The 18,472-nt window shown below is 32.8% G+C and overlaps 1 pseudogene; it reads left to right on the top strand.

Moving 5' to 3' along the window:
• LOC129499362 (kinesin-like protein KIF2A) overlaps positions 1-13,569 on the top strand; it is a 49,588-nt pseudogene extending 36,019 nt beyond the window's left edge.
• Positions 13,570-18,472: the final 4,903 nt, after the last annotated feature.

Raw genomic sequence — 18,472 nt, 5'->3', positions numbered from 1 at the left:
TTTTTAACATAGGTGAGAAAAAGTGGTAAGTCATCCAGTGTCACAGTGTCAAAGCTGATATTTTAATGCAGTTTTTTGAATGCATTACTCTGAATTCTACATCGATCTATTCTTTCACCAACAGTGCATTTTCTTGATTACTATAGTTTCATAGTAAGGCTTTTGTCAGGTAGTGTCGGTCCTCCAACTTTGCTCTTCAATATTATGTTGGTTATTGTAGGTCTAAAATAACCTACTGAGATTTTGATTGGGATTGTATTGAATCTACAAGACAAACTGGGAAGAACTGACATTCTGACAACATTGAGTCTTCTCATCCATGGACAATATTTAAATTAAAATATTCAGAATGCTCTTTGAGAATATCCTAATTAATTTTAATTTTATCAACTTTTAAATAATATAAGTTTCTAAATGAGCTTCAGGTCCTTTTTGTAGTGTTAATTTTGCATTTCATTTTTTATCTTTATCCAACAAGTTTATTACAATGCAGATATATTACAAATACAATCTTTTGTGAATCAACAATAGTCTTTACTAGGTTTTCTAGCCTTAATTTATTTTATTTTAGGCAGAGAGAGAGAATCCCACGTAGACTCCATGCTGAGTGTGGAGCCAGAAGTAGGGCTCCATCCCACGACCCTGAGTTCATGACCTGAGTCAAAATCAGGAGTTGGACACAACTGACTAAGCCACCCAGGAGCACCTAGCCTTAATCTAAATGATATAGTCTTTATATTATTCTTCAGGTAGTAGTAGAACTTGAGACATTTATTCTAGTGAGCACATATTCATTATTTTCTGTATTTTTAGAGTCAAAGCAAATGAAGCTCCATTTAGTAATGCACTGGATCCTGGAAGACATGACTACAATTTTCATGTGAGCAGTGAGTTAAAATTTGTTTTAGATGGCAGAGAACAAATGTATTTCATCTCCTGCTCTTGTTGTTGAGTACTTGAGTAATCTACTGGCTGATTCTTACAAGTAACCTGATTGTGAATATATTTCTAAATATATAGACTACTAATAAGTAGAGAAAGTACTGTTATGCATAAAATGGATTGTTCCATTCTTCTTTTATAAGGAGGATTACAAAATCATCTCATTATACAGCATATGAGAAAGTAGAGAACCTGTTGCAGAAATGGTTGCCTAATGGTTGTTAATATCTAATTTTACCATGTCATTTAGCTGTTTTTTTTTCTGAACTCCCTCTACTTTTACAATAAAGGAGATAGCTTCTGATGGCATCCTAAATCTCCAACTTTAACTTCAAAATTGGTGCATTCTTATATATACATATAATATATACACACATATATATGTCATGTCATATATATAATGTATATAATAATGTATATAATGTATATAATATACACATATAATATATGTATATAATATAATGTATATAATAATATATAATAATGTATATAATGTATATTATATATTATGTATTATGTATATAATACATATATGTCATATCATATATATATTATACATATATAATGTCATATATATCTGATATATATATATATATATCAGAAAAAATATGTGTATATATATATCGTTCTGAGACAGTGTGGATGCTGGAACCAGACCATAAGACTTTTCTTAGTACTATTTCTCCCCACTCCAGGTCACATGAGTGGATTTAATCATATACAAAGAGAACACAGGTCAGAATGGAAATATTGGAGCTGCCAATTACCCATTCAGAAAGCAATTAAGTGTTGTAAAAAATATATTTTTTCTCTCACTTTTCTTCTGTTTGGAGTCCAAATCATTTCTGGACACAGTAAATAACAATGATTAAGAGTTTTTTTTTTTTAAGTTTCTTGTGAGCATGACATTTTGGACAATTTAAGAAAAGAGAAATAAAAGATGGAAGAAGTATAAAAGAAATAAGGAGGAGGAGGAAGAGAAAAAATGGGGGGAAAAGAAGAAAAGAGGGAGGAGGAGGTACAGGAGGAAGGGAAAGAAAAAAGGGAAAGGAGGAGGGGGAGAAAGAAAAAAACAGCAGCTTAAAATATACTATCAAAAGGCTATACATGGGGCCACCTGGGTGGCTAAATTGGTTAAGTGTCTGACTCTTGATTTCAGCTCAGGTCATGATCTCAGGGTCCTGAGATTGAGCCTCATGTCAGGCTCTACATGCTGGGCATGGAGCCTGCTTAACATTCTCTTTTTCCCTCACCTGCCTCTCCTTCCCTGCTCAAGAGCTGTCTCTAAAAAACAAAACAAAACAAAACAAAACAAAACAAACCATACATCAGGTAGGTGCATTCTTGTAATAGAAATGAATAAATATGGGTTAAACTTTTTTATTTTAAAAAATACTCATTAAACAAAATGGAATAAAGAAAGGGCTAGCAATAGCAATAAGGAAAGGTAAAATATATAGTGGTAAATGTAAAAAGAAAGAAGAGATTATTATTTTGTTATCATATAAAAAGAATTGAGATCCAAAGCATTAAACGGGAAAAGGAGTTATTTTATATGATTAAGAATGCATCTACAAAGAAAAGAAAACATTTTTGCATTTGTATGTAGCAAATAACATGGGATTGAAATACATTTAAAAAAAATCCAGGAGCAATCTATAGATAATCTGATAAAATATAAATCATAGTATGAGACTTTAATATAACATTTTAAGCAAAATAATGAAAAAAAAAACAATTGAAGATTTAAACTATAGCATTACCATTCCTGGTTTAAAGTATGTATAGCATAATTTGTTCTGAAAACTAATTTTAAGCATCTGTAGGGGCATTGTTTGTTATAGCAAATATTAGAAAAAAAACATAAAGTCCAAAAATAGAGGAAAATCTATAAACATTACAGTACAAGATACCATTCTTTTTTTTAGCCAGGCCTCGGGTCTCTCATAGCCAAATTAATGCCTAAGAAGGTTGAGGATTTTGTGGTGCTTTAAAGTATGCCTTGTTGCATGGAAATTTTCTTGAGGTTGATAGGTGACCTATATCAATTTAACCCATTCTGTGATCAACTTATCCTAGCACAATCGTCTAAGGTTATGTGGCTACTGCTCTAACAACTTTTAAGTGTTTGATTCATGCCCACCAATTATATGGCTTTGGCTTCTGTTAACAATAGATCTATTGTTCCTTTCATGAGAAGTATTCTTTATAATATGGATGACTTGATAGCTTTTAATAGTGTGACTTTATTCTACTTAGATTTTGATGTGCCATGGGTCAAACATTCTAAATTTCTTGTCTTAATTTATTTCCTCAAGACCTCCCATGGTTTATGTATCTCAAAGGTAAATCCTGCCTGATGGCCACCACCCACTGCAGACATTGGAATTCCTTCTTCTTAAGTCTCATCTTAAATCCCATTTTGGCCACCACTCACTGTGGACTCCTAGTATAAGTAGTCCAGAAACTTTCCAGGATATCACAACTTTTCTGGGAACCTTAAAAAATGCTGAATTCTTTCTGGGAAGTTAATATTTTTAAAATAAAAATTAGAATTAATATTTTATTGTCACATAATCAGATGGCAGTTGGATATATAGTCCTCATGCTTGATCTTTCTATTTCGTAAGTAAAAAAAATAAATAAACAGCCTATAGCTGGTTATGTTTTAGAAAAAGTGATGAGATTAATTCTTTAATGGTAGCTTCAAGTTTTTCCTTGGCTTTAGAAAACCCACCCACCATTTGTCCCTTTTTTAAAAGCTGGAAAGTTTGGCATTTGATTTCACACACTAAAAGCAACCTTTGAAGCCAAAAAATGTGCACTTACATATAAATATAATAATGTTACATAAGTTTATAAATTAAAAACATAACGTTTGTTTGGATCAGAGAGCTGCACACAAGGGAGCAGAGCTTATATCTGAAAGGGACTGACCCACAGCTCCTGATATTGATGAGAGGAACAGAAAGTTCAAAGGATATATTGTGCATCTCATCACATTGCAGGTAGCTAGCTGTCAGCTTATGATCCTACTGCTCATCACCAAAGACTTAAAAAATGATAAAAGAATATAAGATTAAGAATATAAGATTAAGTGATGCAAACAAATTTTATCTAACACTTCAAGGAGAGTCTTCATTTACAGAACTGCCTAGAATGTAACTGTCTTTATTGAAGAGTGTAAGTAAATATAGAAAAATGATATAATTAACAAATTATCAATTTACAGACACTAATGTAAAAAAATGTTTTAGGCAAGTATCCAGAAACAGACACTGAGCCATTGTGGGTATAGCAACTGGGAAGCAGGTATTCACATAGCTGGAAAGCATCAAGCCAGATTAATCAGCTAACATTCCCATTAACCATAAAAACTGAACTTATATCTCCCCATATAATGCCAAGGAATCTATACATTCCTTGTGATATGGTTTAAGTTGTTTTTAAATTGTTTAATCTAAGTATGATCATGAGATAACAAAATGATTTAGAATGTGGAACGTTTTATACAAGTGGCCTGGGCTCTTCTGAAGTTATCAATGTTATAAAAGACAAGAAAGTCATGAGAATTAAAGACTGAAGATACATGCAACCAAACACAATGTATAATTCCTGGTGGACTCTTGTATTAGAATAAGACTGGGAGCTAATTTTATAAACAATTAGAATTTAAATGTGGATTATATTTCTTGTACTATTATTGAATCCAAGTGGATTCTTGGTGTGAAAATGAGCTTGTGGTTATGTAAGAGCATATCCTTGATCTTAAAGGCAACTGGATGAAATATTTAGGAGTGAGTACCATCATGTCAGTAATTAACTGTTGAGTATTTAGCAAAAGAGAAAAACAAATTTGTCAAATGTTAACAATTGGTGATTCCTAGTAAAGGGTAAATGAGTGTCATTAGAATAGGACTTTTACTGTAACTCTTCTATAGGTTTGATATTTTTCAAATCTATAAAAATAGGGCAAATAATCAAAAATAAAATACAGAATTTTTACATTCAAAAAGTTGTATCTTCATGAAACCTATCCATTTTGTTACCAAGCCTTAACTTTTATGATGATTTTAATATAAGCAAAGATCTTATTAGAATTAAAAAGTTTTTATAAAACATTTAAGAATCTTATTTTCACAACAATCATAAAACAGAAATCGACTTTCACAAACCCAGAATAACCCCTCCCCTCACAATAGCCTTTACAAATTACCTTTCTGTTTCATCTGAATATGAAAAAGGATAGAGCTTCATTCATAATTCCTTTTAATCTTTAAGCTCAATTGAAGACTATACCCACTGTTTTTTAATGATATGAAATAAATTAATTCAATAATGAATTAATGTTTTCATAGTAATTTTGGCAATATACGACTGAAATTAGATTTTAGCTGAAAGGGGAGGGAGACAATTCCTAATCTATACTCAGAATAACGTATTATTTCTTGGAGTAACAGAAAATAAGAAATGACAAAAAGGAAAAAGCTATAAACTTTGAACCATGACACCTTTGAAAATGGCATAACACTGTTAAAAGTATAAGGAAAATTGTAATGTTCAGGTGTACAAGGAGAAGTCATTACTTATATCCTTTTGAAGACAGGAAGAGGAGTGGAAAATTTACTTTGTGTTATTTTGAAAGAGAAAAACTGGCACTATTCTTTTGCTTACAAATTGAGAGCAAAAAATACTCCTTTTATTTAAATTGATAGATTACCCTGTGAAAATCCATGATAGGATTCTTTTTTTTTTTTTCATGAGAGGATTCTGAAAAAGTTGTACAAGTTCACTTATTTGGACCATTAAAATGATGAAAATATCATCCTTTCTTACAAGAGTCGCATACACTTGAAGCGACAATTTTTTTCCCTTTTCCTCAGAGTGGCATAATTCTTAAAAATGTTATCTCTTTCTTTTTTTTTATTATGATGATTTTTTTTATTTTTTTTAATTTATTTATTTATGATAGTCACAGAGAGAGAGAGAGAGAGAGGCAGAGACACAGGCAGAGGGAGAAGCAGGCTCCATGCACCGGGAGCCCGACGTGGGATTCGATCCCGGGTCTCCAGGATCGCGCCCTGGGCCAAAGGCAGGCGCCAAACCGCTGCGCCACCCAGGGATCCCTGTTATCTCTTTCAAAAAGGTAAGTAATGCACACAATTTTTAGAAAGTACTCACATCACAGAACTGCAATCAAAGTCAACAATTATGTACTGATTGGCACAAAAGTTTGAGTGTTAAACGGATTCTCCTGTTAGGATCTCTTGATCACAGCAGTACTTTGCTATATTAGGCTTTCAAATTAAATGGTCATAAGTACTATCCTTACTATATAGCAAAATTCATGTTAATCTATTGAAAATAAATATGTGCTCATTTGGCACCTGTTGGAACAGTGGTTTTAAAACAGTGGGTCATAGTCTGATGACATCAATTTAATGCCTTGAAACTAGCTTTTAGAAATTATAAAGCAGGATAAGATAGGATAGGATAGAACAGGCCGTAATACTTCTACATACATCATAAATAGTAGGCATAAATATTGTTAGTGAATGACTGTGTCTTTATGTGTGTGGTTTTGCAATATAAAATATCTTACTCTTGGTTTCAATTTAAAAAGTTGAAGGCAATGACTTGAATTTTCATAGGGTGAAATAGAGACTGCTACTTCCAGTGATTGTACATTAGAATAGCAAATTTTAATGAAAAACTTTTCAAAGCATGGCAAGATTTGTTATAAATTTTACTAAAATAAAATTGTGTTTTTATAGATATTTTATTAATATTTTCTCAAATTATGTGGAAAATATACTCTTACCACAAACAAAACTAGAAGAAATAGTCTAATTATGGGTTAGAACGAGCATCTTATATTCAAAAGGTATTTATATTTTGCTGTGAACTCTGTATTATTTAAATATTTTTCTATTGGGCAGTTAATACTCATTGATTTGTAAAAATATAGATATCTATCCTATATTTTGTAAATATTTTCCCAATGTGTCTATAGTGTTTGAATTTGTTTATTCAGGCACTTTTAAAGTATAGGTAGTGAAACTTATGTCAGTTGCTTCTGGATTTGTCTCTTTAGGGCCTTTGCTATGTTCAGATTGTATATTTTACCTTCCCATCTCACCTATTAATACTTACAGTTCCATTCAATACCCATGTTCTGTCTTTCTCTTAGCACCCGTATCATACTAGTATAAACCCTATTAAATAAAGGTAGATTTATAAAATATTTTTATGACAAATAAGGTTAGTCTTTTAATACACTACTCTAAATATATTTCTGGTTAGTTCTGCTTATTTATTTTTTTATATTCTAATAACTAAAAAACAGAATGTTTTTGAAAGTTTAGCATAAAAAGAAGACAAAATTAAAACTGTACAGCTTGATGAATGATTAGTCTAAAAAGATTCTGGTAATAGCTCAATAAAACTTAAAAAAAATACTCAAATAATCAAACCAAGATCATGGTATAGGGCATTCCTTACCGTTATCAGCCCCTATAGGAAACAAATATTCTAGTACCTATAATAGGTTAGTTTTGACTGCACATGAATGCTATTAAAATGGAGTAATATGTTGTGAATTTGTGCTCTTCTTAACATAATGCCGTGGAATCTATATAAGCTGTTGCATTTTGCATGATTTTGCTCATTTTCATTGCTTTATGATGTTGCATTAAGTGACTATACTGAATGTGGAATAGCATATGGATTGTTTCAGTGTGAGAATTACATGAATAGTATTGTTATGCACATTTTTGTATATTTTTTCAGATAGTTTCTCCTCGTGTTAATTTTGATAATTTGTGTTTTGCAAGACTTTGTCCTTTTTCATTTAAGTATTCAGATGTATTGTCATTTAGATAGCATTTTAATTTTCAAATCCCAGTGCTCATTGCTTGGACCTGTTCTACTCTTCATCATCACTCATTCTCCTGTGGAAGTAACTTCCACATTCCTTCTCTAGCCTGGGAATCTTCTTTGCATTCCAACCTCAGATATCCTTCTGCTTATTCTAAATCTCTACTTAGACATATAAGAATCTCAGACTTAACAGCTCTGAATTTAAACTCCGCTATTTCGCCCCATTTTTTTTTCTTTTTGAGATTTCATTTTAGCAAATGTCAACTTCCTACCAGTTGTTCAGGTTGAAACCTTTAGGTCATCTTCCCATCCCCATACCTGTAAACTTTCCTACGTTGCCCTCATCTTTTCTAATGGTTCTTTCTTACTATTCCTCAAAAGACAGAACATGTGCTTGTCTTAGAACCTTTTCACTTGATTTTCCTTTGCTCAAAATACTTTTTTTCTTTACCCACATGAATCAAATATTTCTCAATGAATTTCCGTATTATGTTTAAATCATAATCCTATATCAGGCATTCCATATTTTCTTCTCTGATTTATATTTCTCATTATCTATATTACATATTTAATATACTATGTAATATAAATATATATTATATAATATACTATATATTTTGTGTATGTATTCATTTATTTTTACATATTTATGTTTTTGCCTATCTGCATGTCTCTAAAATAGTAATTCTCACAATATATATTTTTTAAGATTTTATTTATCTATTCATGAGAGACACACAGAGAGAGAGGCAGAGACACAGACAGAGGGAGAAGCAGGCTCCATGAAGGGAGCCTGATGTGGGACTCAATCCTGGGATTCCAGGATCAAAACCTGAGCTGAAGGCAGATGCTTAACTGCTGAGCCACCCAGAGATCCCTTCTCACAATATTTTAAACTTTTTCATTATTATATTTGTTATGGTGATCTGTGATCAATGATTATGACTTTGAAAACTCAGATGATGGTTAACCTTTTTCTAACAGGAAGTAGTTTTTAATTAAGGTATGTTCATTGTTTTTCAAACATAATGCTATTGTTCACTTAATAGACTGATATAAACATAACTTTTATATGCCCTGGGAAACAAAAAAAAAATCATTTGACTCACTTTGTTGTGTTATTTTCTTTATTGGATGTTCTGGAACCAAATATACAGTATCTTCAAGGTATGCCTATACTTTCCTTTATATCTTTAAACATAGTTAAATAGCTCCTTTATTATCATTGTCTGTAAATTTAAACATCTAGGTCACACAGTGTTATCTTTTTTTTATTATTTATTTTTTGAATTAATTATGTCATCCTATTTCTGTAGATATCAACTAATTTTAGACTGTTTCCTTGAACATTGCAAGGGTATTTTTTAGAAACCACAGATGATTTTGTGACCCTGGGATGACTATATTTTAAAATTTATTTTCAAAGACCTATAAGTTGGCTGAACTTGAACTATATAAAACTTCATTTTCACTTTTAGCCTGTTTAGAGTTTTCCCTATGCATGATGGTTCAGAGATTAGCCAAAGATTTGGGCAGAGATTGAACAAGAAGTTTAGGGATCTCCTCTCACCTTTCCTTGTGGTATTTCTCTGTTAAGTGGCTGCATTTACACTGAATACCATCCTATGTTCCCTCAGGTCTGTAGGACTGCAGGGTTCTTGTTAAATTTTAACCACACTGAATAGTGAAAGCTTGAGGCTTCTCTGGATGAGTCATAAATAATTTGACCCCATGTCATTCCCTTCCTCTGTGTATCAACTTTCATAAAATATCTGTTTGCTTCTGTCTTTCTCCCCTGCCTTAAGGAAATTGCATGTGTTTTGATGAGTTTATAGTTACTATCTGCTGGAGTTTTGGTCCAATGGGAGTTTATTTGGCCATGACAGGAGCATAACTCTATAGGGAATGACAATTATAGGAACCTGAAGATTGTTTCAACATAGGGGCACCTGGGTGGCTCAGTTAGTTAAGATTGTTTCAACATAAAATAACATAAATCTGGTTAGATCAAAAATGAAATTGATCTTATTTCATTCACAACATCTAGGTCTACAGCTGAAAGAATTTTTTCAGCATTTGTTTTTTGAAGATTTCCAAATTTTACTATCACTTTTTACGCTTCCCTAACTAAGATTTGATATATATTGTGAGAAGAAGGTTTTAGATCAGGGAAACTGGTCTTTAGTAGAGTCCAGAGAAAAGCTGAACATGGTTGAGGTGTTAGGACAAGTGATAATACATTGTCCAAATAACTTTGAGCCTAACTTAGAAGATGTTTTGCTTTTTACATTACTAATATAAGCCCCTTAATTCTAAAATCCTTATGTTCGTGTGCAAATCCACATTATTGACACCAGTTAGGCAAGAAATGGACATTTATATATACTATAGTTCTACAAAGAATACTGTACTCTTAGCCATGTTATTCATTTTGCTTCATCTATAGTATCTAGGCTCTAATATTTGACTTTTGATTCTCATCATGATTATAATTAATGACTACAGAAAATAACCAGTATGTTGCAGTAACATTTTAAAATAATTTTATTAATGCTAAATATTGAATCAGTACCAAATGTACTCATTATCTTGTTTATTTTACATGCATTAGTTTTAGCCATCCTAAAACTCTGAAGGCATAGTCATATCAATTTATCAACTTCTTAAATAAACAAAACAAAACAAAACAAAAAAATACTAACAGTCACAGAAATTAAGTAATCTGCCCATACCATGTAGCAAGTAACTGGTGAAATCTTGTTCAAACGAAACCTATGGGTTTTCAGTTGCAGTTTACCAGATTTTATTCCCAGAACATTTATTTTCCTTTCCCTCCCCCTTCTTTTGATAGAGCAAGGGTGAATGAAGGGCAAAAATGTAAAAAAAAATAGAGCATAAAATTTAACAATTCATAAGAAATTAACAGATTGAGGTTTTAAGCCTTACATTTTAAGTTGTTAATCTCAAATCAACAAAATACCCAAATATATTTAATCAATAACACTTTTAATATTAATGCAGTCATCTTGAGTTGGGAGAGTGTGTACTTTTATAGTTTTTGATTTCTCATCTTTGTACATGGTATACAGATTTATGATGGATAGCTTGAGGACTGAATATAAAATTAAAGAATTTTAGGATTTAATGAATTTAAAAGATTGAGAATATAATCTGTCAACTCAGCAGTTTTACTCCTCAATGTTTTATGATAAAGTTGTATGATATTGACTTTTTACACTGGATTAAGTTCAAATTTTTTCAACTTGATAATTTACCAAAATAAAAAATGAAGACTTCATTTTATTAAAAATAACTTTGTCTTCTGGAGAATTTGTCCATCATGTCCTCTGGCTGTATTTGTGGGTATTGCCTGGGATAATTTTCTCTCTTTGGCCATTTATATATCTCATTAATTTTATGAAGAAGCTTTTTAAATTTACTTACATGAACAGTAATATGTGTCCCCAGAGTTGGCTCTCAGGAATTGAGTATGGTCCCCCCCTCTCTCCTGGTGCCTGACTGCCCAGCACTGGCATTTATACATGCCCTGAGGGCTCTATTCACATGTAGACAGTCACAACCATCCCCCACTCCACTTCAGTGGTGCTGTTAATGGCCAACTTTAGCCACATGCAGATCAGGATTTATGTGGAGATCTAGCAAGAGATGGTTCCTTTGGGGGAAAATGTTTAATGTCACTTGTTTGGGATATAGAGTGACATCCAACCAGGCTTGGAAGTACTTTTTATTGTAAAGGAGAAAACATATGGAGAGAGATAAGAAATGAGAACAATTTCAAAGCCCAAATTAGTGAAATATACCAACAACAGTAACATTTTTAAATGAAAATATTGAAAGAATTACTGTTGAATGGATAGAAAATGGAGATACAAAGGACAGAAATATTGACCTGAAGAGCAACTTTTCACTCAACCTTGACTCTGCTCCTGATGAAGAAATTGAATCCAGTCCAAAAACACTTCTACCTCCAGTATCCTCAGCCAAAGTAAACAAAACTGTAAAGAATCAACAGACTGGTTAAGAATGACCTTCCTCTAATAGATAGCAGAGTGGTTGGTGGTTCTGCATGTGTATGACCTAGTCAACTTCCTGGACAGTCTTCCTCTTCAAAACCTAATGCACATAGAAATTCTTGCTGTGTAAAAAAGGTGGAAAAATTACAAAACAAAACAAAAACAAAAGAATAGAAAGAAAGGGAAAGAAAAAAAAAAGACTACAACATAAAAAACTTAAGTGCTGATGTTGATGCTACAAACCCAAATTATAAAATTCTGTATGATCAGAGACTTTAAAGGGATTGTAGGCCATTGACAACAGAAGATCCTATTAATGAACATAGGATATGTATTTGTATAAGAAAATGACCATTCAGTAAAAAAATAAACTCAAATGAAAGATCTTGATGCAATCATGATCCCTAATAAAAAATATTGTGATGGTATATAAACCTACTCTTAGTTTTGTGTCAATAAAGTACCTAGAGAACCAAACATTGGGTTTTGATTCTGCTTTTGATGACTCAGCTCCTAAATGAAATGGTTTACAGGATTACAGTTAGGTCACTAGTGGAAATTGTATTTGAGAGGAGAATGGGTATCTTCCTTGCTGAAAGTGGAAAAACTCAAACAATGGGAAGTGACTTCTCAGGAAAGAACCAAAATTGTTCTAAAGGAATTCATGCATTAGCAGCTTGAGATTTTTTTTTTTTAATGCCAAAGCAGTCAAACTATAAGAAGTTAGAACTTCAAGTATATGCAGCTGTTTTGGAAATTTATAGTGGAAATGTATTTGACTTGATGAACAGGAAAGCAAAATGAAGAGTGCCAGAAGATGGAAAACAGCAGAGGCAAGCAGTGGGATTAAGGGAACAGGAGATCAAATGTGTTGAAGATGTACTGAAACTCACTGACATAGGCAACAATTGCAGAACATCCAGTCAAACATCTGCCAGTGCACATTTATCTTGGAGCCATGCAGTGTTTCAAATCATTCTTAGAAGGAAAAGAAAACTATACAGTAAATTGTCTCTCATTGATTTTCCTGGAAATGGAAGCAGAGCTGGTACTTCCAGTGCAGACAGGCAAAAGAGGCTTTGAAGGTACTGAAATTAGTAAAAAGCCTTTTAAGCACTGAAGGACTACATTAGAGCTTTAGGTAAAAATAAACCTCCTACTCCTTTCCAAGCAAGTAAACTCACTTAGGTCTTGAGAGATTCATTCATGGGTGAACATTCTGTTGCCTGCATGACAGTTACAAACTCTCCAGGGATGGCATCCTGTGAAAATACTCTTGAAACATTAAAATATGTAAATAGTGTGAAAGAATTTGTGCTGCTGGGATGTTCATCTAATAATGCATGGCTCACCAAATCAGATTGAGGACTTAGAGGCAGAATGGGGAATGGGCAGTTCCCATTAGAGAGATGGTGTAAAACTTCCTTGTGAAAAAAGTGAAGCAGAGATTTCTCTACAATTGCTTACTTTCCATGAAGCTATCTCACAAATAGAAATGAAAATAAATTGCACAAGATCACAGGAAGGCAGTGTTCTAGGAGTTTATTCAATGTTGGAAGATGACAAGTCTCTCAGAGATGGCTGAAAAGATAGATTATGATGTAGATTTATATGCTACTCAACTTGGAACTATTCTTGAGCAAAAAAAAAAAAAGAAAAAGACATTTTAACTAAGCTATGGGATAAAGTGAAATCTTTCTGTGTAACTCTGTAAGAACAATCCAGATCAAGCCAGAGAGATCTCATGCTCTTTAAATCAGCATTTGCTGCTGAAGGATCCCCAGAATCCACACTATTGTAACATAATGTTTATGCTGTAAGAACTATTTGAAAGTTTGAAATTTTTAAGTCTCTGTGGAAAATGTCTTTCCCTTCATCTGAATGACATTTGAATTTTGTGAAACACTCCTTTGTCTACAAAATGCTTCTAGCCCAGGAGATACAACCAAAATTTGGGAATAGTGAAGTACTTTGTTTCATTTTCACAAATTGTGATTTCCGTTGGGGATCTTTTCAATTGTATTTTCTATATGATGAAATAAGATTGTGGACTTGATCCAGTAGTGATTAGTAGGGGGAGGCCACAGCATTTCCTTTTAACTCTGTTCAGTTTTTGTAGCAAGACTGAGAAGTTTTAAATCCTTTGTCTGTATGGATACCTTATCAGTGATTGTACATACCTTGCCCATTCCTAGGGACAGCTGTGCTCACGTCTCCCTACTTTGTGCCTTGACAAAGACTATTTTTTTTAAAGATTTATTTATCTTTAGAGAGAGAGGGACGGCGTAAGAGACAGCACAGGCGGAGGAGCAGAGGGAGAGAGAGAATCTTAAGCAGACTCCCTGCTGAGCATGGAGCCTAAAGTGGGGCTCCATCTCATGACCCTGAGATCATGACCTGAGCCAAAATCAAATCAATTCTCAACTGACTAAGCAACACAGGTCCCCCATGAAGAAGGCTATTGATTCTAAATATCTGAGGCACAGCCAAGATAAATTACATTTATTATTTGGCATTATAAATTATCTTTATCATATGTACATTTTTACTATATTTGAAACATTTTTGTGGATGACTAATTTTTCAGGATGTGCCACATCATTGAATGGAACTAAAGTCTGTGATAGTGAACATATGATGCTGATTTATTCCATTATTTATTTGTTTGTTTATTTATTATTTATTTATTTATGATTTTATTTATTTATTCATGATATAGAGAGAAAGACAGAGAGAGAGGCAGAGACACAGGCAGAGGGAGAAGCAGCTTCCATGCAGGGAGCCCGACGTGGGACTCGATCCTGAGACTCCAGGATCGCGCCCTGGGCCAAAGGCAGGCGCCAAACAGCTGAGCCACCCAGGGATCCCCTATTCCATTTTTTAAATAAATTTAATTTACTTATTCATGAGAGACACAGAGAGAGAGGCAGAGACATAGGCAGAGAGAGAAGCAGGCCCCCTGCAGGGAGCCTAATGTGAAACTGAACCTGGGATTCCCCGAATCAAGCCCTGGGCAGAAGGCAGATGCTCAACCACTGAGCCTCCCAACCGTCCCTGAATTATTTCATCTTATAAGAAATCTGAAAGTATGTTTTTAAAACCAATAATACATCGTTTTAAATTTCTTAGCATTTTCTTGGTAAAGAACTAAAATATAAACTCGTTGATGTGTAATAAAAAGTGAAAAATTTTAAAGTTTCCTAAAAGTACACATACCTAAATTATGCCAATTTAATATTTTTTTTTATTTTTTTATTTTTTTTTATTTTTTTATTTTTTTTTAGAAATTAATTTTTATTGGTGTTCAATTTACCAACATACAGAATAACACCCAGTGCTCATCCCGTCAAGTGTCCCCCTCCGTGCCCGTCACCCATTCACCCCCATCCCCCGCCCTCCTCCCCTTCCACCACCCCTAGTTCATTTCCCAGAGTTAGAAGTCTTTATGTTCTGTGTCCCTTTCTGATATCTCCCACACATTTCTTCTCCCTTCCCTTATATCCAATTTAATATTGAACTACTTTTTGATATGATCACTTTACAGAAAAAAATACTATTACAAATTTGATATAAAAGTCTCTTTGTGAAAAAAAAAGTTTCTTTGTGGGCAGTTGAATTATCTTATTGAAATAAAATATGAAAAATATCAAATTGACTTGTAGATTTATTATTTTTTACTTATGTTCCTTCTACAAAGTCTAATATGCAATGGTTATTTTGTGATTTATTCTCTGAATTGCAATTTTTGAAAAAAATTATATCTCGATTCCCTATTATGTATATAATAAAGAATTGACAGTGGAAGAGATGAGTTGAAGAGTTTGAAATAAAGTGATTTTGATCATCACAGGAAGAGAGGATACCACATAATTCACATATCAGCATGACATTACTTCCAAATTTTATTACTTTAATATTTCATTCACATAGAAATTAAGCCACTTTGCAATTCTAAAAATAATATTTGGATAATTTAGGTATTTGAGTGAATATAAAATAGTTTTTAATAGTTTAGCTTAAAACTAAACACTAAGAAAACACATTCAGCATATTTTATTACAGTCTTTACAATATTGTATGCTTTCATTATATTAGCTTAACACTCAGAATTTCCATTTTATTAAACTTAATCATAAGAAAACTGAAAGCAACTAGAAAATAATAGTTATGAAATATATATCATTAAAATAAAATAAAATCTAATTATTGAAGAGATCAGATAAAGGAAATGAACACTATAGTAAAAACAGTTGTGTCATATTACTTATCTCCAAACCTGAACACAGCCCAGCCACTTTTCTGTCACCTGATTGCTCATAGAAAACTAAACTGAGCTCTACACAAACAATTATTAACATATTAATGAAATCTGTTCAAGCGGAATATTTTGTCTAAATTGATCAATTAATTTTTCTATCCTGAAAAATGTTTGACTATTATGAGTAACATTGATCTGAAAATATTTGTAATGCTATACTTAATAAGCATTTTCATGTTAAAATAATCTGTACTAAGGAAAATATAAATACATAGATGAAATTTAATATATATATTATACATGAAGAATGATTTTAAAAAATGAGAGAAAATAATTACTTTTCATGCTCCTATGCTTGGCATAGAAGATAGAAAATAAGTTGAACATAGCAAAAAACATATCCTACGATTCTTTTCACAGATAAAAGAAGCTCTGTGGAAAAGCACAGAAATTCTATGAGGACAGAGATTTGTTGTAAACTCCATATCTTGGAACTTTTTCCCATTCTAAAATGATGTTAGTAAAGAGGAAAATATGTGATATATTTAAAAAGAACATCTGGATAGTTAACCTGATTGGAAAAATAATTTTTTTATATTTTAATTGTCTTGAAAGAAAATGTTTTTGTGTTATTGTGTATGTGTGTTGTGCACATGCAAATTAGAGCACCCTACTGAAAATAAAAGCAATGATCTGGCTATAAAGGAGTCCTTTAGGTTGAAAGAAAATGTGCTCTTAGGGACCAATTTCCTAATTAGGAATTTTTATTACGCTTCTATTTCATGCTTTTGTTTATTGAATTTCAGGAGATCTGTCAGAGAAAACATCAATTATTTGTTATAAAGTTATTTAAAAACTAAGATTGAAATAGTGAAAGCAATGCACATCAGGACATCTGAGCATTTATTTGTGAGAAGGCGGCATTCAATGAGCTAGAGAGAATAAATCCTTTTTATTTCCAGATTCTCCAGTGATATCTCGCATGTAATTTAGGATCTTCATATCTCCAGGTACTTCTAAAATCTCTTATTTTAGCTGCTGGCATAAGGAATAAAATGCCTCAAACATTTTCCTGTATTCTTCTAGGAGACTACAAACACTGGATTTTTTTTTTTGTCCTGTTGATTAAAGTGCATTCATAATGATAAAGTAATTAAGCACATTAAAGTAATTATTAAACAGATAATTGTTGTTTTGTACCCCAGGCAGAAGTCTCTCGCTATACTACTTGTGCTGCAACTATACTAAAGTACAATCAACTTGAGTCTCCTACATTCTTGCTTCAGGAAAAGTTTTTAAAAGTTAACTAGGTAGTGATTTCTCTGAAATTTGCAATTTAAAGGCATAATGACCATGTTTACACAAAAACAATGCTGGCTTCCATCAGCCTCAGAGACTATTTCTAGTTGATATAAATATGTTGTCGCATTCCTCAAAATTACCACAAAAGAAGCAATTTTGTAACTCAGAAATGTAACAAGAGCTGAACTAAATCAACTATGAAAGGATCCCAGTAATTGCCTAAGGACTGCAAGGAGGATAAAATAAGAAAAATACCCATAAAGTGACCCTTTCTTTTATATTTTATAGACATGGTCCAAAGGTGGTTGAAACTATTGCCTAGGGATCCCTGGGTGGCGCTGCGGTTTGGCGCCTGCCTTGGCCAGGGCGACTGGAGACCCGGGATCGAATCCCACATCTGGCTGCCGGTGCATGGAGCCTGCTTCTCCCCCTGCCTATGTCTCTGCCTCTCTCTCTTTCTCTCTCTGTGACTATCATAAATAAATAAATTAAAAAAAAATTAAAAAAAAAAGAAACTATTGCCTGTTTTCATCTACCACCTCACCTTTCTAGGATGTTGGTATAACTTATTTGGTTGTAAATAGATATTTTTCTATTAAGCAAAACAATTTGAACTAATTACCTGCTACTAGTCACTGTAGAAACCTGAAATTCAAACATATTTATTTCATATTTCTCTAAGCTGTGCACCTGAAACTAACATTAAACTGTTAGCTAACTGGAATTTAAATAAGCACTTTTAAAAAATGGGTGAAAGATTGATTAGGACTGCAGGTTAAATATGGTGCTGCCGTAAAAATGTGATCCTAGTGATGGGTCACTGGGAAGTGAGGGACCATTCCAGTAGCTTTCTATCTCTTTCCATTCTGGGATATTCTCAGTATCTGCTGTTGCCCCAAACTAGGTCCCCTGGTTCTTTAAGCCAGTAAAATTGGGGAATCTGAATTAGAATCAGAGGCACTCAGTGCAGTGCAGACTAGGAACTGCTGTTAGGGTAAATGTTATCATTGTATCCCCCACCCTATCCTTTTCTCCCTGCAAATGCCAACATTTAAAC

Source organism: Nyctereutes procyonoides, unplaced genomic scaffold (genome assembly GCF_905146905.1).
Source record: "Nyctereutes procyonoides isolate TBG_1078 unplaced genomic scaffold, NYPRO_anot_genome, whole genome shotgun sequence".
Lineage (NCBI taxonomy): Eukaryota > Metazoa > Chordata > Mammalia > Carnivora > Canidae > Nyctereutes > Nyctereutes procyonoides.
This window is presented reverse-complemented; position numbering and strand designations above follow the sequence as displayed.